The sequence below is a fragment of the Dicentrarchus labrax genome, unplaced genomic scaffold, assembly GCF_905237075.1.
Source record: "Dicentrarchus labrax unplaced genomic scaffold, dlabrax2021, whole genome shotgun sequence".
NCBI classification, from domain to species: Eukaryota; Metazoa; Chordata; class Actinopteri; family Moronidae; genus Dicentrarchus; species Dicentrarchus labrax.
In genome coordinates this window covers 10,675,902-10,701,046 of record NW_026136719.1, presented here as the reverse complement: position 1 = coordinate 10,701,046, position 25,145 = coordinate 10,675,902, and the positions used below count along the sequence as shown (strand labels likewise).

The 25,145-nt window shown below is 40.3% G+C and overlaps 1 long non-coding RNA gene across 3 annotated transcripts in view; it reads right to left on the bottom strand.

Moving 5' to 3' along the window:
• Positions 1-25,145, bottom strand: part of LOC127352100 (uncharacterized) — a 152,880-nt gene that overhangs the window by 37,162 nt on the left and 90,573 nt on the right. For all 3 annotated transcript variants that reach the window (XR_007881036.1, XR_007881037.1, XR_007881038.1), the window contains exon 2: positions 11,579-11,708. This is a non-coding gene — a long non-coding RNA (uncharacterized LOC127352100). The remainder of the gene's footprint in view (positions 1-11,578; positions 11,709-25,145) is intronic.

The following is a 25,145-nucleotide window of genomic DNA, read 5'->3' as shown; positions in this document are numbered from 1 at the left end:
CTTGTACATTCATTAAGAGTTCATAAATAGACAGGAGCGTTATCACCATATCAGGCCAAGTTGGCAAACTGCCAAACCTGGGTGATATTTTTGAGCACCACATTAGCCTACGGTGAGACACAAATAACAGTTATGCACACACGCACATACACAGGCACAATACCAATAAGTAGTGATTGAGATGCACAAATAACAAGGAAAGGAATATGATTAACACTAGAAACAGAGAACCAGAGTGTAGAAACAAGTCACCAATTATATAACTTTTTTTTCATAATATTTAAATCTGAAAGAGCATAACATATTATAAATGCAAAGTTTAATAAATAGTTCATTGTTGATATACCAGTATTTATCCGCAGTAAAAAGAGACAACTAATGACTATAAATTATCATGGGGATCATGAACAATTTCTTGTGTTTTTTTATGCTAATGCACATCCAGTCACAGAGAGACACCTGTAGGGAACACGAAGCAGTCGTTTGGTTTTCTTGTGCACTCTCTTCAGCAAGTGAAAACAATGTCTTCCTGATGTCCTCCTGTTGGGCACAGACTGTAGCTGACTGTAGTATTTATTCTTCTCACTGTAACCATACACAAAGTTCTTAGAGAGGATCTATTTTCAAAAAGTGGGTATTTATTTCCTGGCTCACTCAGCCCAGACCAGCTTTTCTTCTACAAGGATCTCTATCGTGCCACTTCACATTTGGCTTTCATTTTATGCAAAGAGAACCCACAACCACATGGTCCTTCCTCCCACAACTACAGATGAAGTTTAAATAGGCTATAGGACATGGAGCCAAAAGTGTCCTCTTTTGGCTGAAAAAGGAAAAAGGCTGTGCATATTCATGCAAACAGAAAATTTGAATTAATTTACAATGCAAATTATAAACAAGCACAACTTCGTTTAGATGAATGCTCATTTAATATATGGCAGAATTCTACTGATTATCCTCCTTTGCTCCATAGCAAGCTGAACTGCTTTGCTTCACCAAAATACATTAACTGAGGTCTCTAGCTGTGACAACAGGGTCTTTTTCAACAAGCCATGCTCATTCTAGCTGTACAAAGAAAACTGTTTTTGTATCTCCTCCCCTTCTCATCAACACGAAGATGAGGTTAGAAGGTCTCCCATGCTCCATCTTTCATCTGATAAAAATACCGACTACAAGGTTTTATTCTCTTCAAGAAGAATAACATCCTCTTAATACATTTCCTGATACATTCTTTTGAAAATCCCCCTGCTACTCTGATATACTATGTCTCTCATTTAGGCAGGTCTTTCCAGAGCTGGCAATAGAAAGTGTGTAAAAATACATATACACAGACCTTCCAGGAAGAAAAAAAACTGATCTACATGCAGATCATGCCAGTAAAAGTACTCAGTGTGATTCAGGATTGCACCAGCCCTTCTCAGCCATAATTTTAGTACCTTGACACACCAAACTTAAAGCTTAAACCTTAAAGAATCTACAAAGGCGGATTGATCAAGTGATTAGAGTTGTCTTATGACTTTTACCAAAATTGCATTTTAACTACAAAGACTACAGTGTGCAAGTATGGTCTTTGCCAGCATGAAGAGTAATAAGAAGTCAGTTGTAATCCAAAATACACAACAGAAGAGCAAACAAGAGTATGACTTGCCACTGTGAATCAGTTTGATCGGCCTCTGAATACTGGCACTATAAGGTTTTGCTTTGCTTTGCTTTGCTCTGACATTGCAACCATTTCTCTTGTTGCAGAGGAAAAAACTGGTTTGACAGAACAAATAAAGAGAAATAATACCAAAAAGGTAATATCAGTGATTTGTTAAGTTAGCCACTTAGACAGTCTCTCTCGCTACACGCCTCTGTCGCCATTTGACTGCGCTGAATCAGCAGAGCAGTCTCTGATAAGGGCCAATTGATGCCAGTGGGGCTGGACTCAAACTACGGGCGATTGTCAGCCACAGAAACTCAATGATGGTTCAATGACATCTCACGGGTGAAAGCCAATTATTGGCTTGGTGTTTCAGTGCTCTTAGCAGACACCACCACTCTTTCTCTCTGCCCAGACATTGATCTGTCTTTCTCAAGGCCTCATTACATACCTGTCATAAAGGTGTCTGGTCCTCTATTTAGCTCCCTGTATCTCATTATTTATTACAATCTCTGGTTGGATATTAGCCATTTATTGCAAGACCCAGAATGTGTGTGAATGAGAGGACATCTGGTAGTGGGACAATCTGGTGAGGAAGGTCTCTTTCTCCTCTCTAGGACAGTTTTATTACATCTTTATTCCACTTACAGCAGCTTCATACAGTCTGGAAGCCTCTCCTTTTTTCTGCAATAGGAAAAGTCATACAAAATTTTTAATTAGCTTGAATAGAAAATGGCTAAAGAAGGTAAAAAGTCAATACTGTAGAGCATTGGGGACTAGGGCTTGTATAATTAATGTCTTTGCATGCAGTAGCTTGCCAGCAATAGATCTCCTTTAATAGCCACACATTGTGAAATATATAATGGAAGGTGGTTTAGCACAGCCTCCCAGTCTGCCATTCTTGCATTGAAAAGTTTGGTAGAATAAAATTACATTAGCATATTTAAACTCTCTGTGCTTGTGAAAAAAAAAAAATATCATAACACATTCATAACCTCACTACTGTATAAATGTAACATTATGCATCTGACACACTGCAACTCACCAAGTCATTTGCAGCATCAGCCCAAGGTTCACTTTCATTCTGATTTAAAGGTTATTTTACATTTTTTCACAGACAAACAATTGTAAGCCACTGATTATTAAGTAGTCTTTAGATGCATGTTAATCAACTATTTAAAACTGATGATTGAAATAGATGAAAGATGAAACATATGACTTACATAATTGTCATGACATTAACATCATTAAAACAGGTCTGTTTACATAAACTGAAGATATCTGAAAATTTAAAAACAATGCCTTTTTGATACATATTAATAATTTAAATGATTTAAGAAATTAGTAAATACAATGTTCAGCCACTGTATGCACAAGTCAATAACAACTGCTTTATATAGTCCATTGTAGTGGAGTGTATAGAATTTGTAGTAAAATAAATCTGATGACTGCACAATCCATATAAATTATACCTTAAAAGGTCCAGTGTATAACATTTAGGATGATCTATTGGCAGAAATGGAATAAAATAATGAAAGATTAAAAATCTAAGCTATGTTTTCATTAGTGTATAATCACCTGAATGAATAGGAATCATTGTGTTTTTGTTACCTTTGTAACCGTTTTTATCTACAGAGGGAGCAGGTCCTCTTGTACAGAGTCCACCATGTTGAGCCATCATGTTTCTACAGAAACCCAGATCGGACAAACCATTCAGAGGCCTTTGCCGTTTGTCATGAGATTCACGGCCACCACAGTTTCTCCATGCGTAGTTGAGTCAGTTGATACCATTTAATCCTACATCCTGGTCCTTTAACTCCCAAAACAAACTTGCAAAATAAAAACTAATGCATAAATATAAATTTGTTGTTAGAAAACAATTAAGGGGACCACATTTCTAATTCCTGTCACTTTAAATGATTGCTCTATTATCTGTATTCCCGTGTAAAACAGAAACACACGTGCTTACTTGCAAAAGCTAAATAGGAAATTCTTTGTGCATTGAATTATAAAATTGTATCAAATAAAACTTAGTTGTCATAGATCATTAAGATTGTGTTGCACTTTTTCCAAGCTGCTTGAAAAACAAAAATATTCTTTACATTTCCAAGCAGTGCATCACAGACACATTGTGGCAAGCTCTGGTGTAAAAATAATTCAGTATACAGACAACCTAATAGCATAATGCATCATGAGCTGAGATGATGGAGGTTTCCTATGGTACATTGGAAGCAGGTCAGTAAATCTAATCTATGTTTACATTTAGTACACTCCACTCAGTGTGTGTGTGTGTGTGTGTGTGTGTGTGTGTGTGTGTGTGTGTGTGTGTGTGTGTGTGTGTGTCTGTGTGTGTGTGTCTGTGTGTGTCTGTATGTGTGTGTGGTCCGGGGTAGCAGCACTGGGTGATGAGCTACCAGCTGAGGGCAGGAGACACTAGTGCCCCTGAGGAGGATGGAGACAGTGAAGCCAGCAGAGGAAAAGTCAAGTGACTCTGCCACGAGCTGAGGCCTCAGGAGTGGCACTACATCTTATCTCCTGTTGCCTCTCAGCAGACCTTCAGCTCTAATCCAGATGCAGGTCATTTAGAGTACAGAGGGCAACTCTCAATCAAAGCAACTGGCCTCCTGGATAATTCCCTGTAACCTCAGAGATACTGATTTATATGAGGAGAAATGTCACCAGTGGCTGTGTGGCTCAACAGTTAGCACGGCCCCTCTTTCAGTGTCTTTGTGTGTGTGTGTGTGTGTGTGTGTGTGTGTGTGTGTGTGTGTGTGTGTGTGTGTGTGTGTGTGTGTGTGTGTGTGGCTTATTCTAACAGTCTAAACATGCGAGGTGGACTGGAGACTCACACTCTTAGGGAATGTGAGTTTATTAGCTCTGTGATGAACTGGCAATCTGTCCAGATGTTTTCCTATTTTCTATACAGTGCCAGTTGGGCTATATTCCAGCCCTAGAAATTGATAAACAGTGACTCTGTATATTAATATCCGGTCCAGAAATGATCACGAAGCCTGTGAGTGTGCAGCTTCAAGTAAAAAAAGAGGGGTTCGACACAGCGGGCATTGTTGTTTTTAAGCTTCACTTCATCGTCACACACACCTAGTGTTAAACCACGCCCATAGCTCACGCTGTAGATGCCAGTAGTTTCTCAAAGGACATTAATTGGTCTGGAACACTTGCTGTTTGGACACAAGCGCATTGCTTAAAGCTGGGCGAAGATGGATTTTCGCTCATTTGGTGTTCTTGAGAGTCTAGCTGCCTTGCAAAGTTAAAGGACACTGGACAAATAATTGAAAGTATCCAGCTGAAGAATCCTTTTTCTCCAGCACCACCCTACAGCCCTGCCACCACCACTGATGTATCCCTGAGAAGTGTGTGTGCTTGAGTGTGTTTCTGCACACACATGCATGTGAACCTACTATTGCAGAGAGGGTGGATTTGTGCTGTTTATTCAATATTGCAGAGAATACCATTGCTTTAAGCCACCTGGGTAAACAGGTTATTGCCATATCAATCATTTACAGCGACATCCAATGGTCGAGACCACAGACAATATTGACCAGCAGACTGACAGAGATTAATGCTGCTGCACATAAACAGGCTTATCCACCACCTCCTCCACCTATCCCTTTCTCCAGACTCCATCTATTTGTTTTCTCCTCTGTTCTTCCAATCATCTGTTTTCTTCTCCACTCTTTCAATCATCTATTTTCTCTTCTGTTCTTTTTCATTTCCCACTTTCTGTTCTATTGTTTTTTGTTATCTATTTCTTTTCCTTTTCGACCAAGAGCATGAGAAAAAAATTTTCGTCAGTTGTGACTTCAGCCTGACCTTTAAAGCGGTAGAAAGTTGGATTATATTAAGCTTTAACCAACATTTTAATAGAAAAAATAATTACTGTAATTACTAATAATTAACTCCAGCTGAAAACAGCTTTGGGTGATCATGCCATTTTATTAAGAGTTAAAAGGCACAGACAGGTCACAACTGAATGACATGACAATCTTAAGTGCAGAGGTAAATTTGCAGACAACTGTGTTGAATTCAGGTTTGAATGTTGGTGAGAACAACAATGGCTTGTGACACAGACATGATAATTAAGACAACCAATTGTATCTGTGCTCTTGTCAACAAACTTGATTGACGTTAGCTAGCATTAGTGAAAAGTACAATAAATGAGCAAATTAATCAAATGTATGATGTAGTCAAAGAGAAAACAGTATGAGCATACAAAATTAACATGAGTCTTCAAAGGGAAAAATTTAACCAGACTGGCAGATAAGTGAAATGGTTGTGGAAGTTAATGATGGACTATTGATATAATATAATAATAAGAAAAATAATAATATTTTAATAAACTGAAGATTCAAAACTTTACTTGTGTTGTTGAATCTACTCCAGGAATTAACAGTGCCTGAACTCATAACCACAAAGTTTCCTTGTGGTTTGTCAAGGCTCAAACAGCATTTATAGGAGTTAAGTATACAGTATGCACTGTAAATGGCTGACAACATCTCTTGTCTCTTGTCTTCCACTTGCTACAGTTTTTCAAACTGGTGGCTATTTTGGAAATACTGACCAGGGAGAATTGTGCTTCATTTTGTCCAACATCTAGTTTTAGAAGCTGGTCATGAAGCTGCAGAATTTAAGGAAGCGGTCATCTAAACCACTCCCATTAGCTCACTGATTGGGCCGGCTTCCAGCTGTCAGACTCAATTATTTCTCAGTGGCCGTCCTTCAGACTTAAATTTCCAAGGCTGACTTTCAGGGGCTAATAGATATCCATTTAAAAAATAATAATGTTTTTGAATGAAAATGATTCTTTCCAAGTGTCTTTCATATGCAAACAAGCCCATATATTACATACTATTTCTACATGACAGTCACAGAATTGCACATAAATGGCTTTTTAATTATAATTTTAATTAAAATTGGTTTCAGTTCATTTGTTTTATACATAGCTGTAATGCATGCCAGGCTATGATATCCCTGGCTTCATAGATGTTTCAAAGTTAGCATGAGTTGCGCTATCTGCATTTCCTTTTGGTACTTACTAAGGGATTTTTTCCATATCACTGTTTTTTTCACTGTAAAGGTGAATTTGTTCAGCAAGGAGGGAAGGAAGGAGATGTTTTAATGATAACTTTATCCCCCTGTGGGCGAGGAGCCAGATGAGTAAATCAAGTGAAACCAAGTGTTAAATGCATGTGCGTAGAGCTGATACATTATTGATGACCAGTGGCATTGCATGACCACTCACACACACATACACACACACTTACACACATGCACGTACACACCTTAAACACACAGTCATACTTACATACACAAATAGAAATACACACTTCATAAAAAATATCCACAGTCCAGCTTACTGTGGAGTCTGCCCAACACACTCTTTTATTCTCTTTTTCTTCCAGGCACCAAACCCTATAAGCTAGTTCTGTCATATGAACTCAAAACTCAGCAGTTGTCATTTTGGGGGCCAAATGCTGCCCAACTCTAATACTTCATGCTTTTTGGAATATGAGATGGTTCACACAGCATCATAAGACAGTAACTAATAAGCCATTGTTAAAAGGGAATTTCTTCTCTAAGAATTCAGCTTTTCGAGTTACTGTTTACTGTAGCAGAAATTAATGGAATTAATTTGGTTGAACACAGACTTCTAACCATGTTGCCCTTCAATTTCGTGCAACAGCAAAAAAGCTGAAAAAATTCCAATTATTTCTCATTAAACCTCGTCTCACCTCCTTTGAGTGACTTCTTCTTAATTGGAATGTGAAATTAACATATTCTCATGAAATAGCTGAAGGGATCCAGAAAAAAAGACCCCCCAAAAAAAACAATGATAGGAATGACACATCCTGCCATCAATCAAAGGGGAGGCAATGACAGAGCAGAAGTGTGCTCAGGGATATTTTTAACCTCTATTTACCCCGCTTTGACTGCCTTGTTATTTCACTGTTAAACCCTGCTTACAACTGTGCATCGTTACACAGTTCTCAGCTGGGAGCACAATCATAATCTTTGACTGTAACTATTCATAAAACTCCCAGTTGTCTATACGTGCATGATCAAGGGCAAATAGGTAGAGAATAAAAGGACAATTACAACAAGAAACTATTTTGGAATGGGCCAGTTCGCCATACACTCGCCCTTGTCGCTGCCAACTTCCTGGCCTGAGGAGTGTGTGGACAACCATGTGTCCAACACATATGCCGGCTATTTCTTTTCACCTGTCAGTGAGGAGATTCATTGTGAGGGTGTAATGCTATGTTCAGACCGAAAATAGCACTGCGTTTAAAAAAAAACCAAAGTGCTGCACTGGTGTGACAGAATGAGACAGGATTTTATAAGTTATCACGGCTGCAGTGACACATGGAGGATCACACTATCCCCTGTTTATCACCTACATCTTACAGGTAACCTGACCAACCACTGGTTGCTATATAATGTCATAATCCTTCACCAGCTCCTCACGGACTATGCCATTTGTGCTGAAGGGTGCACTCAGAACAAGGACGTTCTACAGCAAGGCGATGACCCTCAATCCATTCAGAAGTGGACATGGTCAGGGTTACAAGTCTGTAAAGAAAATCTTCAATGATTAATTATCATACAGTGTTATACCTGTTTATCATCCAATCTGTGATTGAGCTTTCAAGTATACAATGTGTTCATGAAGTTTTGTAATTTACTTTTATTTTGTGGTTCCTTCAAGCGTGGTAAGAAAAAGACAGGAGTTTTCCAGGCAAAGAAAAGAAGTTGCGAGTTTCACACTTCACTCAAAACACCTTCAAGGCTACCACTGACACACAAATATATTCATATTTCGCTAACTGCAGAAGCCACTGTCAACATACACACACACAGGTAAAGAGACAAGACCGGGAAAAAAAAGGGATGTGAAGAAGACAAAGGGAAGAGTTCAGTGATAACAAATTAGTGGAGTTTCCTCTGTGGCAGAACAGTGGTTCCCTCTGATTAACTCTAATTAACCTCTATGGAATTGAACCACCAAGCACAGAGGGATTAACACACAGAGGCATGATCTTTTTGTGTGTGTGTGTGTGTGTGTGTGTGTGTGTGTGTGTGTGTGTGTGTGTGTGTGTGTGTGTGTGTGCGTGTGCATATGCAGTGTGTGTGTTTGTATATGTATGGGCTCAGAGAAAAGCCACCAACCCAGAGGTACCCACAGTCCCAGACTTTTCCATCAACAAACCTGAGCTCTCCTACCCACATCCACCCCCCAATACACACCCACACCGACCTATCCTAACAGTGACATGCCATATACCCTAGGGGGCAGTCACTGTCTCGAGGGCCTCCAAAAAAACCAGAATGATTCAAATTCAAGTACAACCAACATACTTGCTTTTGTTACTTACAAGGACACTGCATTTACATTTTTACCTACACTCATTTCCTGAAGACTGATCCTAACCTTAACCAATGCCTAACCCCAGCGCAAACCTTAAACCTTATTTTAACCAAAAAAACAAGTCATGACCCTTTAATCAAATTGTTTACCTTTTTAGCCCCATGATGTGACTGTATGAATGTTCCCGTTATGTCCCTACAAATACATGTACAAGTGAAAACACACAAACACACACACAGAAACCTGCTTTGAGTAAAAGGAAAAGGCTTGACACTCCCCTGTAGCATTAACATTCTCATTACTGAAAATGTCTCTAATTAGTAAATGCTTCAGGTGCCAGACAATCAGTTTCACAAGTAAAAAGTAAAGAGAGATTGAGCCTAACTTGATGTCCATCGTTGCCAGGGGCCATGGACACTTACTGCAGGACATATTTTTGTGTAAATGTTCTGTCTGGCAGAGATCATACTTTCTAATTTCTGATCAGAATTCAAACTAAATACATGCTGATAGAATGTAAATCATGCTTTTAATCACATTGCACAGGGTAGAACTAGTTCTTGGTGTTGATGCACCATATGTTCCTGCTGCCTTTAGAGTGGTGAATAGCCTGCCCTAACGTACTCATCACTCAGGGATTGTCTATTATCCTAGAGTCAAACAGACAAAGACAGACACTTTGTCTGGCTTAGACTGCCAATTACTGTAGTTGTACTGGGTTTAATGTTGAATTTCCATCATGAGATGTGTGCTATGCCACACTGTGAGCAACCATGGTAGGAGCATGTAATGATTCCATGTCGAAAGAATGTCATCTAAACGTTTCATTTGTGGCCACTTTTCCATTTCTCTCTTGCAAAATGTTGAACTATGTGCAACAGGCCAACACTTGTAGCATTTGTAGCTGCTTCACAAAAAGGTTTGCCAAACTGTTTTATCTCAGAACACAAGTAGGGCTTAGCTGAGCAAGTGTGGAAATGAAAAAACGGTGATGATGATGAAGCTCAAATTAGGGAAGATGGATGGAGATGAGCTATCCTGTTAAAAAAAACAAATAGCATGTAGGTAAAAACTGTTGAGAGAGAAGGAAATTGAAAGAAGAGGGAAAGAGGAGAAGGGATTTAATTGGCCATTACAGCAGAGATACAACAAGGACATGTTAGTCCAAATTGGTGTTTTTTACTTCTAATCAATGACCTCAGAGTCCCTCCAATCAGCAACTGACAATAACCTAACGTAGCCTGCATGCGTGTGTACTTAAGTGTGTGTGTGAGACAATTTGCTGTATTTGGATGATATCTGCCCACCACAGGACATGGTATTATTCTGAAGAGTTATTGATTATTATTATTAGCCAAATACACACACACACACACACACGCACATTTATATACGTCATCATCAGTAGGAGATGAGGGACTGAAATGTATTACAGACATGGTGGTGTGACAGAATGAGGACCAGGCCGCAGGAAAATTGAGCAAGACAGATTTCTACATCCCACTTCCATCTCCTCACCAACACTAATTATACTGACCCTCAGCATGCACGCACACATGCACACTCCCACACATAAATACAAGTCTGTGTTTGCCAGATCCCCAGTGCAGAGCATGGTGTGTTTGAACAAGTCAGCCTGTTAAAGTGTCTGATTAGACCCCTGTTTGAACAGAAAGAGACAGCAACCTATCAGCACACGGCAGGGACCAGCCAATCATTGCAACAGCTCATCTGCTGTGGGCCTCTGCATCTAGCTGGCTCACACACTTGCCTCACGCCTGCTCACACAAAGACGAACAGAAAGACACATCGACTGACACAATGAGAAAGACGTCTAGATAGACAGGCAGGCAGACACACCCACACGCCCAGCAGGTTTCTGCCCATAATACATTTAGCTGTTCTCAGATGGGTGCAGAGAGAAGCATCCAAATTACAATGATTCGATTGAAAATGACCTTCCCACTGTGTAGCAGGTGCAGGTCACCATGGCAAACAGCTGGCAGGCAGGGAAGTCACAATCTTATTCTTTGTTATTTTTTGTTCATATAAGACCTGATATTTTTAATCAATCCCAACTGATGTTTTTCTTTGTTTCCTCTTTCTACTAGAACAATATAGACTATAAAAGTAAATCCCAAAGCATGCAAACTACAAGGTGTATTTGGAGGCTCAGAGTGGTATTTGTCAGTGTTCTCTTAACAGTGAGAAAATCTTTCACTATCGTTTACAACAGTTGTCAGAATTTTAGTGCCCATGGCAGTTTGGCTTCGGTCCCAGACCAATATGTTTGTCATCATGGAGGTGGCAGCTAGTAGAGCAGAAGAGGCAATGGCTACTGCCTTTGCCATTTTTGTCCCGTCACCTGTGCTAATGAAGTTGTCACCCACAACAAATTAATCAGCATTCAACTGACACTGACTGATGATATGTGCAAAAACAGGTGACTTTTTGTTACTGTATATTTTTTGTTAGTTCATGCTGGTATTGTATATGGATAACAAATCCATGTAAAAAAAAATAATAATAATCTGGTTGACACCCTGGTAGCTCACCTGGTCCTTAGTGAGTCCTTACTGTAGTGGGCGGGTTTGTTTCCAGCCTGGGGCAATGTGCTTCATGTCATTCTCTCTCTCTCCCCCCTTTCCTGTCTCTCTTCAGCTGCTCTTATCCAATAAAGGCATCCTAGAATGGATAAAATAAGCAAAAATATAACGCATGTGATTTATTTATTTCTTTGTCTTTATATATATAAACACACATTATTTATGCATCTGTAAATCACCACATTATGTTGTGTTTTGTGTAGTCTTTGCGGTGTGTTCAAGTGCAACTGTTAATAATAAAACAGTCATTTGCTACAGTTATTTTCTTTGCCAATTACGTTTTGGTGGAAACGTAATTGCTTCTTGGATTATGTTCACTGGCAATGTTTGTTTTTTTCAGAATCCCAGAAACTGGGCTTCCTGTCCTTTGTCCCATTTGCTAAGAGGTTTAGTCTTCTGAAATACTTGGTTTAGGGAAACAACATGTCCTAATGTTTTTTTTACGTAACTGTTGCCTTTAATATTTGTATGTATATGCTCATAATTTGTAGGCAACAGGGGTGGACATGCAGTGACATGAGGCAATGCAAAGCTTTTGATCACTTGGCTTTTGAACACACTGGTTCTTTGAGGTTGGCTAGTGTGTAGGGGTTCTAAAAGGATGCCTATTGTCTGCATGAACATTGGGAGGAAGAATCTGAATGTGGGGGGTTGGAATGACTTCTCCTTGACGGCCTCCTCTATCTCTTACTGTCGTCTAGACCAGCAGCTGAGTCTCTGTGTGTCCCTAAACTCCTTAGTGCAGGAGAGACAGACAGTCTGTCTGTGTCAGCAGGCGCACTCCACTCTCAGCAATGACCCTTCACATTTAGTTGTCCCTAGACAGGCCCTTTCTTAGCCCCTCGCCATGGACTCGTACCTCTGTGCCCCTCTCACCTCCATAAACACACCCACATCCATACCAAGTCGCCACTCTGTCCACACTGCCTCGCTCTTTCTTTTTCTGTCACAAAGTCACCCCACCCTTGCCTGCACCCCATTGTTGTTTTTTTCTCTCTGTCTCCACTGTTCAGCACTTCTCACCCCCTCGATCTCCTCAGGTAGCCCAAGCTACATAATTAGGTGTCATTTGGCCAAAATGAAACAGCACAAGCAGTCAACGTATATCCCTCTCTCAGACTCTTTCAATCTTTATGAGTGGGAAATCCCTCAGCTATTGAATTTGTGTGATTGCCAGTTGAATTACAGCACCTTTAAAATGCTAAGGTCATAACGCATGCAGTTGTTTTCCCATTTTTCTTTGTCTTCAAGGTAAATTATCATTATTTGCTCACTGGGGTTGCAGGGGTGGAGAACTGAGCTAATGACTGATAGCAATCTCTTTGTTTTGATCTTGTAACAAACTGGCTTTGGATGCAGGAGGAGGGATGGTGTGATGAGGACCAAGTGTTGCTTAATAACAGAATGATTGACTATCAGGGGGAGAATAATCACCACGCTTTATTCAAGTCCTGCATTTACAGGTCATTTAAAACTTTATCTGATGGGACTAATAGACAACAGGCAATGGAGGGATACTAATTTGATTGAATAATGTGCATAATTATGTTTTAATAAAGAAACTCTGCACATACAGTTGTTGAGTGATTGCAGTGCCTTCTCTTTTGTTATGCACATATATTACCCATTGCCTCTAGAACCAGACATTTTGACAAGCACCTCTTGAAACATTTGTCTTAACAAAAGGCCACTTATCATGAGTGCATGCCTAAGCTTGACCTCGACTGGAGCAAGCTGCAGCTGGGAGGGAGTGACAGACGAGAGAGCAAGCAAGAGAATTCTCTGCCGCCTTGACAAAACCTTGGGATGGACTGCATTTACACTTACTTCCACACATCAGTCATTCTTTGAACTATTATTCTCTGAGCATGTAACCAATGTCTTCTTTTTGCTCTGTGTTAATTGTCTTTGAAAAAATCAAAGGGTTGGTTCACACAAATTACAGAAAATCATATTTTCTTATTTACCTCTGGTGGTATCTAGCGTGAATATAGTTTTGGTTTTATGAGTATTAGTTTAGAGATATCAATCTCTGTTTACACCCCTGTACAAAGTGGGTATATGTCAACTGTTTTGCTCAAATAATTGAAAATGTATATTTAAAAACTCTACTGCAGAATCTCTTCCCTGGAATAGTGTCCCCATTACTCTGGAAAATGCACTGAACCCAATGAAAAGTTTTCAGTTAGACTATATTTTTGGCATTCTTTCAACTGAGCTTCCCCAACAAAGTTTCAATCACCTCCATTGTATTAGGAGGGCAGCAAAAATCTCAGAGCTCTCTCAAAACCCGGAGGTAACAATACAAAAACTACCCACATGCCTAACACCAGAGAAAGATGAGAAAATATCTTTATAATTTCTATTAACTTGCTGTTTAAAGTGGAATATATTAGACAAATCAAACTGATTTGAATACATTTGAATTGTCACTGAGATTACGCTACAGTAAGCAATGTAAAAATGCTCTGAGAACTAGAAGTGACCACATCAATCTCAACTTGAGAAGAAAACAAAAGGATATGTGCAGTGTGAGTGTGATCTTTACACTCGCCCCCCGATCACCACCAGTCACAGGCGAACAGAGGACGATATTGTGTGCCAGTCGCAGCTGCTCCGAGGAGGGGAGTCTGCTTTTTGTATTTCCCCTTCATCAGTAAGAAAGAGCATTTGATACTGGTTCCCACAGACACTGACACACTCCTGTTCCTGTGGGTCTCATTCACCCACAGCACATACCCCATCCATGCCTCACCCTACACTAAATTTCCTGAATTTCCCTGCCTTGCATGCCACTCCCACTCTCATCCTCCCTTCTGCATATACCCTGCACATGCCCTTTTCTCTCCCTCCCTGTGGTCATCTAAACTGCCCATGCTGAGGAGTTGGAAGCATCTCTATATTTACTCCATCTCCACCCCGCTTCAACCCCAGCAGCCAGTGCTATGTATCTTTCATCTGCGGGGCTGGATGACCTATATTCTCAGTCTGGCCCCATGCAGCCATAGTTCACCGCTGCTCCACTCTATCCTGCTGCTCTTGCACTGGCCCCAGGCAGCAGCTGTGGGTGTGGCAGCCAGGCTGAATTAGAATGGGCACTGCAGGCGCGGACGCCCATTCAAAGCAATCTATCTTGGCTGTCTGGAACACAGTGATTTTCAAAACTGAAGTGACAAAACAAAGCTATATTGCACTGAGAAGAAGACAGAGATGGAGAAATAGTCCCATACCGGTGCCATAATAAATATTTCAAAATTCTACTGTTTGGGAAGAGTTGCTCTATTAGATACTTGATGCTTCTGAATATAGGTCAAAGCAGCTCTTATAGCACATGACCCAGTTTACCTGTTTTTTCCACAGCAACATTATTGCATGCTCTAATATGATTCAACTAATTATCACTTGTTATAAAATTTCTGTAGACTTATAAATATACAGGCAGAATAGATCAAAAAGAGCATAGAGATTATTCTGTAATGAAGCTAATTTGCTAATCAAGAATGCATTCTTGATTTACTGCTTTGCATTGTCCTTGATGCATAAAGTTGTTTGTTCAATAGTGAATATACAATCATATTCTATCTAATCCAGGTCAGTAGGCTGAGATTGCTCACTGTTCTTACCTTTTGTTCTAAAATGATTCTCTCAATTGTACACAATATTAAAAGGTACCTCCCACATCACTCACAAAGGCAACAGAGTAGGTGTAATATGAGATTCAGGAAATTTACTAAGTGAGGCTGGTGACATTTCTGCAGGGCCATTAAATGGATTATTCACGTTATTAATTGAGACAAAAACAGATATTTCCCCTGCTGTTTGTTCTATTATCTGACCCAGAGCCTTGGAGGAGACATTGCCAGGTTTTGGCAGAAGAGAGAGCACTGATACAGTCACACACATACACATGCTGAAGCATAAGCTTGACCTTTTTATCCATATGCTAACAGGGTTAAATCATTTACTGTTAATCCATAAAAGCTGTTTAGAGGTTTTCTCTTTTTAACAGATGTCGTCACACTGTGCCCGTTTATACTCTTTCTGTCTGAAAGTGTGTGTCACTACATAAGTCAGTGTTCTTGCTGTTCTTGTTCTGCACATCCTACCGCCCATTCATCCATCCATAAAAATACATACATAGAAACATGCATCCATCCAAACGCTTTCCAGTGAGATCAACCGCGTGGAAAACAAGGGAATCATGTAAAGTGGACACTAGATAGCATAAATGACTGCAGGCAGGCTCCATCTCAATGGCTGAGCAGTTCAAAACAATTTGCTAAGTGTATACTATTTCCACACGAGGAGATACAATTGCTGTTCTTCAACTGTGGCCCTGATGCATTCAAAAACTGTAGATGAAATTGAATATAATCGATCTTCAGGGCAATTGCTCAAGTTTGGAAACGCCACATTTATTTATTAAGAATTAATGTCCACACTCACTTTCCCATACAAAGCAAAGCCATGGCACCAACATGAAAAAATGATGATCAGATGCTACTTTCCCCTCAGAATGATTTGTATTGCTAATAAAGCTGCCCTTTGCAGCAGTTGAGTCATGCTCGTTCCCATACCCCTGGAAAGTGACCTCTCTTTGGACTGGAGACAGGTGTCTGCCCCTTCCTTCCCCCAATGGCAAGACCCCCACCCTAAGTGTACACACACACACACACACACACACACACACACACGCACACACAAATGAATACAAACACACTAGGCGGCTTCCGGGTTACGAGGTCACTCTGACATGCACAGGCCAAGCTGTCCTGTCAGGCTTTATTAAGAACCCGGGTGTCTTGGAGATTTAATTAGTGTGGCCTGTGTGAGGTTAGTCCCTTATGCTGAAGCAGGCTAGATGCTGGGGAAAGGTAGAGTCTAATAATATGTCTATGACTGGAGCATGGCCAGGGCTGAGCCATGCTTGGTTAAGGCTGAGAGCTACCAGTGACACACTGGCCTAGCTTTCCCAATTAGCCCACTAGTGGCAGAGTAGGGATGACCCAGAGTTCATGTTAGGCAAAGTAGAAGCAAGGTATTCACCAGAATGGCTAACACTCTGCAAGACCAGGATGATATATCCCTATCGATATGAAAGAAAAACATTTTAAATACTCTAGATTGAGCTGGCTTTGCTCGAGGAAATGATATTTGTTTACAGACATGCAGCTATCCCTATACAAATCACATTATAAGTGCTAACTTGAGCACAAGTTGATTGATTTTGGCATTGTAAATCTTCCATACAAATAATTAGTTCACGGTAATTACAAGTGTTGAGATGTCTGCCTTGTGCCTCACCCAGTACAATGGAAGAGAGTGGACATTGAAAAATTACATTATACATATTCAGCAGGAGTGTTTCTTTTCTAAAAGAAAGTCTCATTTACTACTCTGGATAATCATCAGATCTCACTGAACAGTTTTTAGTGGAACCACAGTATTGTCTACTGAACCAATAGTATCTAAGAAAACAGTTCACATGAATTATAGTATGAATAACGTTTGAATAACATTTGGTAATCTGGGCGAACCAACCCTTTTATGGGGGCTCTTCAATTAAAAGTCAAAACAACTCAAATATGATATCACACTACACTGTTCCAAAAACTTTTAAGGGCTCTGTCATTTTGGCACAGCCTTAAAGAAAACTAAATTGGCCAAGTGGGGATTTTTATAAAAAATTGTTTTTGACTTTGAAATGCTGTGACATGTTTTTTTACTGGTGGTGCTGCCACCAGTCCAATTTTAGTGAAAATTGGACCCGGCAATTTATCATGTTTCTGAGTAGTCCAACTCCAACAGTCCATAGTTATTAGTACATTTTGTTTACAGTCAGCTCTACAAATGAATGAACAAGAAAAAGATCTAAAAATAATTTTGTGCCAAATCGCAAGAGTCTCTGTCAAGAGATTAGGGACATTCCTAAACTTGACCTTTGCCTTTCTTCTTCCTTTTGTCTAATTAAACATCATTCAAAGCAACACCTCAGCACAGTTTTGTTGTAGCTCCTGCAGTTGTGCTCAAAACACTCTGATGATATTGTACCAGGGAATGTGTTATTGTAGGTGATGTTTCTGAGTGCGTAACACATGGTTCTCCAGAGACAACTTTGTCTTTCATGTAGCTGCCAGCCAGCTAGTTGGATGACTGATCAGCTGTTTCTGAAATGGGGACGAGAGGCTATCAGGGATTTTAGCTCCACAGCTACAGGCAGATGGTGATGTGTACACACACAGAGACACACACACATACACAGACACACACACACACACACACACACACTGGCATAGACATACATTTCAAGAGAGTGCAGGACACACACACACACATACACACACACAACAGGTACGCACAAGCACTTGCACATAAACACACAGAGACACACTACTATACTAACCCACACTCACACACAGATCCATAGACACACAACATCTCTCTCAAGAGGCAGTAGGTCCAGCATGACTAATTAAACACACACACACACACACCAATACAGCGCCCTCTTAGACATTGTAAATTACTGTGGCAATAATTGCATTAGTGCACTAAGTAAATTAAATGGCTGTATGCTTGCAGGCTCTGCAGCAGGACGGGACGCAGGGCTTTTACTGTTTACTCTGCTTTGTTGCTGGTAGACCTCCCAGTCCCTGCCATGTTGTCAGCTGCTCCGCTGTCACACACCATTACCTGCAACTAGCTACCATTTCACAGACACATGCATACATACACACATATACTACACATACCGGCACATGCATGCACACACAGACCTTTGCAGAATTTTTCTAAAGTTTATTGTACATTTTCTTAACTGTGTCAAGATGTAATTCAACAGCACATGTATTATTCACAGCTCTTTGCCAACTCGCCCTTGTTTTTTCTTCTGTAGCTACATAAAGCTTAGCGTACAACACCTGGGAATACTAAACAGGCAGCCATGCAGATACAGTACAGATGGATAACACTATCAAACTTGCGTGCTTGTCATTATGTCCACATACACACATACACACACACAGACATACACTGGTAGTGTGGTAGTAAGCTTGGTCAGCCAGGTGTAGGTGTAAGCTTTATCTATGGCAGCATCAGGAGTCACATCACGTCAGGGGTGCTTCTGGTCACAAGCTAAGGGGCTTAGCCAGCTGGACGCCTGTGACCTGTTAAACAGCTGATAAGCCCTCTCAGCATGTCACCTGGTGAGCTCTCTACATGTTACAGATAAAATTAATAAGTAATAAAACTTTCAATTATGCATCATCTTTCAAAAGCCTTAAAATAAGAATCCAATGTCATATAAGTCATACAGTCATGGAATTGAATACAATGCAAACTGTATAACAAAATCCAAACTCATCTATTACACTGTATTAGATTGTACAGTACAAGTGTTCATATTCCATCAACACCCTGCAGATTTAACACATTAACTATCAATTAAACCGTATAAACAGGGGGAAAATGCTGGCACAAGACCCAGAAATTACCACTTGGAAAGACATAAGAGACCTACTTTTATATATATATTTTTGGGAGGCTTTTTGCCTTTAGATAGGACAGCTGAAGATTGACAGGAAAGAGAGGGGACGACATGCAGCAAAGGGTAACAGGTCGGACTCGAATCCATGACCGCTGCAGCAAAGACTCAGCCTTGGTAAATGGGGCGCCGGCTCTACCAGTAGAGAGCTACTTAAAAGACCAATCACACAACAGATGAATTTCAGCTAAATTCACATCCTTAATTGAGGACTCTGACTTAGATTTAAATAATAATGTTGTGTGTTCGTACCCTGACCAAGAAGTTGGTTTACTGAGTTACCTGGATGTTTCAAACCCCAAACCTCTGTCAATTCTGGGACATGGATTAATGTAAAAGGGTCTGGATTTGCTATTTTACTTTACAAAACACACTGCACTCAAAAACATACAGGACGACCAATTCACTGTACCTTTCAGCGAACATCTTTTTGTGTCTCTGCCCCCCAACAGACAGGCCTGGGTAAAGATATTGATTTGAAAATGGAGGGTAATGGTTGGGACTAATTAAACAGAAAATGGGGGGTTGAGCTCAATATCATGGAACGAAAGCCATCTATATCCAAGGAAAAATCCATACAGTAGGTAAGCTAATGGGAACACATTGACAGTAATCCACATTTCTGCTGTCATACTGAGCTGAACAGAGGTCATGATACCAGAACTGTCCAATCCCATTTAGACATGGGGATCTCGGCGAGACACAGTGTCAATGCACATGAGCTGGAATGAGATCAAACCAAGAAAACAGCCACAATTACCACCACAGCCTGAGCTGGCATCCCTCTCCATGATTATGGGGCCATCTGATGCAGCTTGAGCACAAACGGTGGAATATATTTTGTCAGCAAGGCAGTTGACTTGGCACAAAGCCAAAAACTATTGATTGAATGAGGCTGTCTTTTGAGGTGTGGCAGCTGAGAATATCTTGCATTGTTTTCTGCTAACTGTTAAATTACATTTTTACATGGCCATTTTTACATTTAACTATTGTACATTTTCTTATAAAAAGAAGTTTATACAGCAGCAGGATCAAAGAGAATGGCTTTCTAGAAATTCAACCACAGTTCAGGAGACAATATTTGGGGGAAATGATCGCCACATTTTACTGAAAACTCTCCATGGAATCTCATTTACATTTTTCTTCGGGATTGTCTCCTACAGGGAGATGGAGTAATTTATGCCTCTTGTTACTGGGCTGTCTGCTCCAGTTTTGAACTGAATATGCTATTGTGGTGAGACTTTCTTCCTACCGTTGTGTGTGAGTCTGTGTGTGTGAAGCATCTGAAGGTGTCTTAATGCCTGCGGCAAACTGGCATACTCAGCAGATGGGAGACAGAGTGATCCCTTGTTTGTTGACAGTGCACTTAAATGCACATGCATGTGCATGTGTGTAAGCGTTTATGTGTGTGTGTGTGTGTGTGTGTGTGTGTGTGTGTGTGTGTGTGTGTGTGTGTGTGTGTGTGTGTGTGCATCATACACTAGCTCCAGTGAGCAGTAAATAAATCATAAACAAGTTGCTCCTCAATTCCAAAGACCAGTCAGATCTCAGAGAGAGAGAGAGAGAAAGAGAGAGGGGGGGAGAAAGAGAGAAAGAGAGGAAGAGGCTGTACGTACAGGCTTTGCACTTCATAACTATTGAGGTTAATACATGGATGAATTATTAACTTCCATGGGCAGCATTCAATCAACAGGAGTCAGAAAAAAGGAGAATCTGATTGGTTGTAAGGATTAAAAAAACTAAAACACAGGTGAGTAATTTTAGACAGCTGAAATCCATGTAGAAAGACACAGTGAGACAGGCAGATAGTGAGACAGAGACAATGATAGAGAAACAGAACACAATGACGTCCATCATAAATGTTTCATAAAGCTCTCAGAACTGTGAAGGATTCATCAAATCCGGAGGGAGGTCTCTGGCCTCTGTACCACTCCCTCCTCTTCAGTGCCTGGCATCTATTCTCTCCCTCTTTCTTTTACACACACACATACACACACACATTCGGGAACGTTATATTTGTGTGTAGATAGAATCAGCTGCAGAGTTATCATCATCTGGCTTTTCATTTACCAGTCCTATTAGCCCCATTACCCTCTCAGCCAGACCCTCTGCTTGCCCTTCTGCTCCCTTTTCACAGCAAAACCATGATTATCTTTCTGAAACTCGTCTATTCCAAATGTATTCATCTGCTTCCCGCAACTCAAATACTTGGCTGAATTCTCCGCCGGCTGACATCCTTGTTTGCTTGCTAGCTGAGTGGCTGACTACATAGCTTGCTGATGGCTACCTGGCCTGTTGAGTCATTTAAGGTGCATAAATGATGAATTCCACAGTGGATGAGAAGCAGGCAGATGGCCTGGCCTCCATACACCCCTCCATGTGAACGCAAGGGGAGGAGGGGATGTGAACTGACAGAGGGTCTCTGTCTTACTATGCACCAGAGCTCAGAGCAGCATGCAGCAAAGCATGGTCCAACACACAGCGATAACATACACACAAAACAGAGATTATGAATAATTATGTTCAGAGATCCTTCATGTAGATCAAAGCAAGCTGGCACCGATTTGGTCACATTCATTAAGAGCCATGTTTAATGCATGTCAGATATTTTGAAACAGCGTGGTATGTTAACGAAGTTCTGCATGTTTGGACTAGCGAGAGGTATACAGCTAATTATAATTCCAACATGTAAAATGTATGCATACATGAATATATCGCTCACGCAGTGATATGCATTGTAATCAAGTACTTCTAATGTGGTTAATTTCATATAAATCACATGTAATACTAGTACGTTTAACAACATACAACTGTTTGTGTAATCTGCTAGATGATGCTTTGCTGACACAGGTTTACACAGCAGTATGTGTTTTTACGATGCAAAGAAATACATAACATAGTATATATTATTTTCAGTGTGTGTCTGACAGTGTATTTAAAGAAAATACACCTAAACATATACTTAACTAGCCTGAAATCGTTTTTTCACTTCAGTGCAATATCCTAGGAATTATGCTCCTATTGGACGTTGCTGCACCTCACGATTTATGTCCAACACCAACATTCAGTGCCAAAGTAGAAAGTAGTGTGTAGCAAGGCAGAAAGTTCAGGTGTGGCAGTTGTTGGCGATGGGCGTTTAGCGAGTCCGACTTTCGTGCTCCTCCTCGTGCCTCTTCTGGTGTAGTGTGACAGTGGTGTCGGAAACACAACATTTCTGTGTCTGTGTGCTGTGGCCCAAGGTAAATGAGGCTATGGTTATTAAGGCAAGTCAAGGAAGGTTACATCATATGAAAAACAATAAAGGTAGACAGGAAGCAAGCTATGAGAAACAATAGAATGGTGAAGTTAATATGCAGCAGTTTCCAAAACACAGGTGACCATCAGCTTTAATTTTTTTTTTCATTGCAGATCAAGTGTGTTCAATATCTGCTTCACCTGTTGCGGCTCTGCTGCATGTATGCTGTGTAAATCAGTCCGAGGCAAGATGCCATTTCAAGGCAGACAGCTCATCAAGATGATTGGCAAGTATTAGTACATGAACTTGACCATCTGAGGGCAAGGAGGTCAGGACTAAAAATATTGAATCCCCATGGCCTCAAGGCAAAAAGTTGCATATTGTACTTTTACATGTGCACATTTCCCCTACCGCTCCTGAATACTCCATATTTCCCTGGTGGCAGAAGATATTGAGGAATGAATGCTCAGGGCTAGAAATGAGAATAGGACATGACCTCCTGTAGAATTAACATACAAAACAGTTTGAGCTGGAAATGTGAATGGCTCAGTCTTGTATTGCATGAGCAATTAGAAACCTGTGTTACGCAGGCAAACAAACACAACCTGTTAAATCTTTAATGGAAGCACATACAGTAGTGTTGCTACAAAATGACTAAGTCCTTATTGTTCCACTGAAATAACCTACACAAACATTTCATTTAGCTAAACATTGCCTGTCCTTCGCATGGCTGAAATTCTATCCCGCAGACCAATAAAATAAGCCAAATGTCTTTTAAATGACGTGGGATGCTTTGAAGGACAGTTATAGCCCTCTTTAATGTACAAACGGACAAGTCTGATGGAACCTGGAGATCAATAATAAATTAAAGACTGCTCCAGCCACTTCACACTAAAATGACTCCCTGGAGGTGATGCCAACAAAGTCTCTTTATCTCTCCTAAGGAGCTACCCTCTTGATTTTATTCTTTCCAAAGAGCTGTTTGCTCCTGTACTGGGACTTACTCTGTTGAAAACATTATAGAATACACACTTTTTTTCAGATATGGTTTCAGATCAATCTGATGGACATTTCTCATGGCAGTATTTACATGAGCACTGAATATAATCAGATAAGTTGCCACATTTACCTGCTCCACACAAAGTCAGAAAGAATGATTCTTAAATGCAAAGTACACAAAATCCAGCACTTCACCATAGTCAAATGTTTGAGCACAAATGACCAGTGGCTTGTAGCACTATTATTTCTTTACTACTGTGCTTTTGTTCTGAGGCAATAGCATTATCAGAATGTACTACTCCTGGACTTGAACAGAATCCAAGATTTATTTTTCTTTATTTCCTCGAAACCAGTTAACATCACCTATTCAACGATGGTTCCCCTGAGAAAGACACACAGCTCAGGAAAGTGGTAGCGAGTGCTAGTAAATGACAAACAATGGAAGAAGAAGTGGTGCATTTCCTCCCAGGGGAGCATCAAGTGAGTGAGCATGTGCAGAAAGAGTAAAAATTTTTCGAAAAGAGTCATCAAAAACAGTGTTGACATGACATGAAGTTCATTCTTTGACGAGATGGAATAAAACTGAATAAAATCTCTTTTGAAATGGAACTTTTTATTAATATTAAGATGTTTCAAGCAGGCTTTTTTTAAATTATTGAGCTCATATTATTTAATTTTAATACATATTTATTATTGATTATTATTTTGAAGGCTCCATGTGAACTCACCTGGTTAGTGACACTGAAAATATAGGTTTAAAGCAAATATTTTAACCTACTACAAGGTGTTTTTAATTGGTTATGAAAATCAAAATTTAATACGGATGCCTCTTATGGCCTACATAAGCACAAGACCATCAGCGAGAAGACTGGCTATTTCTGTATAGTTTTTCTTAATACCTACCATCGGGTCAGATTCAGTCGGATTCCCTTTCAATGAAACCAAAAAAAAAGGAAAGTTTCCTAATGCTGCTTTAACTAAAAAGTAGATCATTTGGTTGTTCTCTTAAATATTTTAAATGACTGGAACTAGTGTTTTCAGACAATACTCTATATTGAGTGATTAAAGGATAAATAAAAGAGCAAATGGTTGAGGCTGTGGCTCAGTGTCACTCAAAATAAATCCCTGACTCACTCACTCTCTTGTTCGTAGCCACTTTCTCTGCTGACCATTCTGCTTCAATATGTTTCTTTCTCTTCCTGTCTGTTCTTCTATGGCAGAGTGTGTTTATTTTGTGGTCTTTGTGTAACTTGTCTTGGCTGTTGGCCTTCTTCCAGGTTATGTCACTCCCTAAAGATGACAACAGGCTTGCTGTGTGAGGTGGATGCAGCCAGGTGGCCAAACATGCAGTGACGAGCATCTCTGAGCAGGGCTGAGACAGGGGCTTGCTCTGTTATTTGCCAAATATATTACTGTGCATGCCAACAGCTTATTGTTCATACGGGTCAAACAGGCCATCCCAGCCCAGTCAAGTCCCTGCCAGCTAAGCATGCCACATCTACATGAGGCTAGAGATAAGACGAATGACAGGGGAGGTCATTAAAACAGAAACAACATCGCTGCTCTCACTCAGCCTGAATATGAATCATGCAGCCAACTTGGATATGTGAATGTGCAGACACATATGATTCTCAGGAGAGGAAGCCTTTGCCTGTTGCTTGACGCTTTGGCTCTCTCTTTTCTGGCAGGAACCATTGAAATGCAGACCGAGGGGTATGGATAATGGACTGTCCCACAGT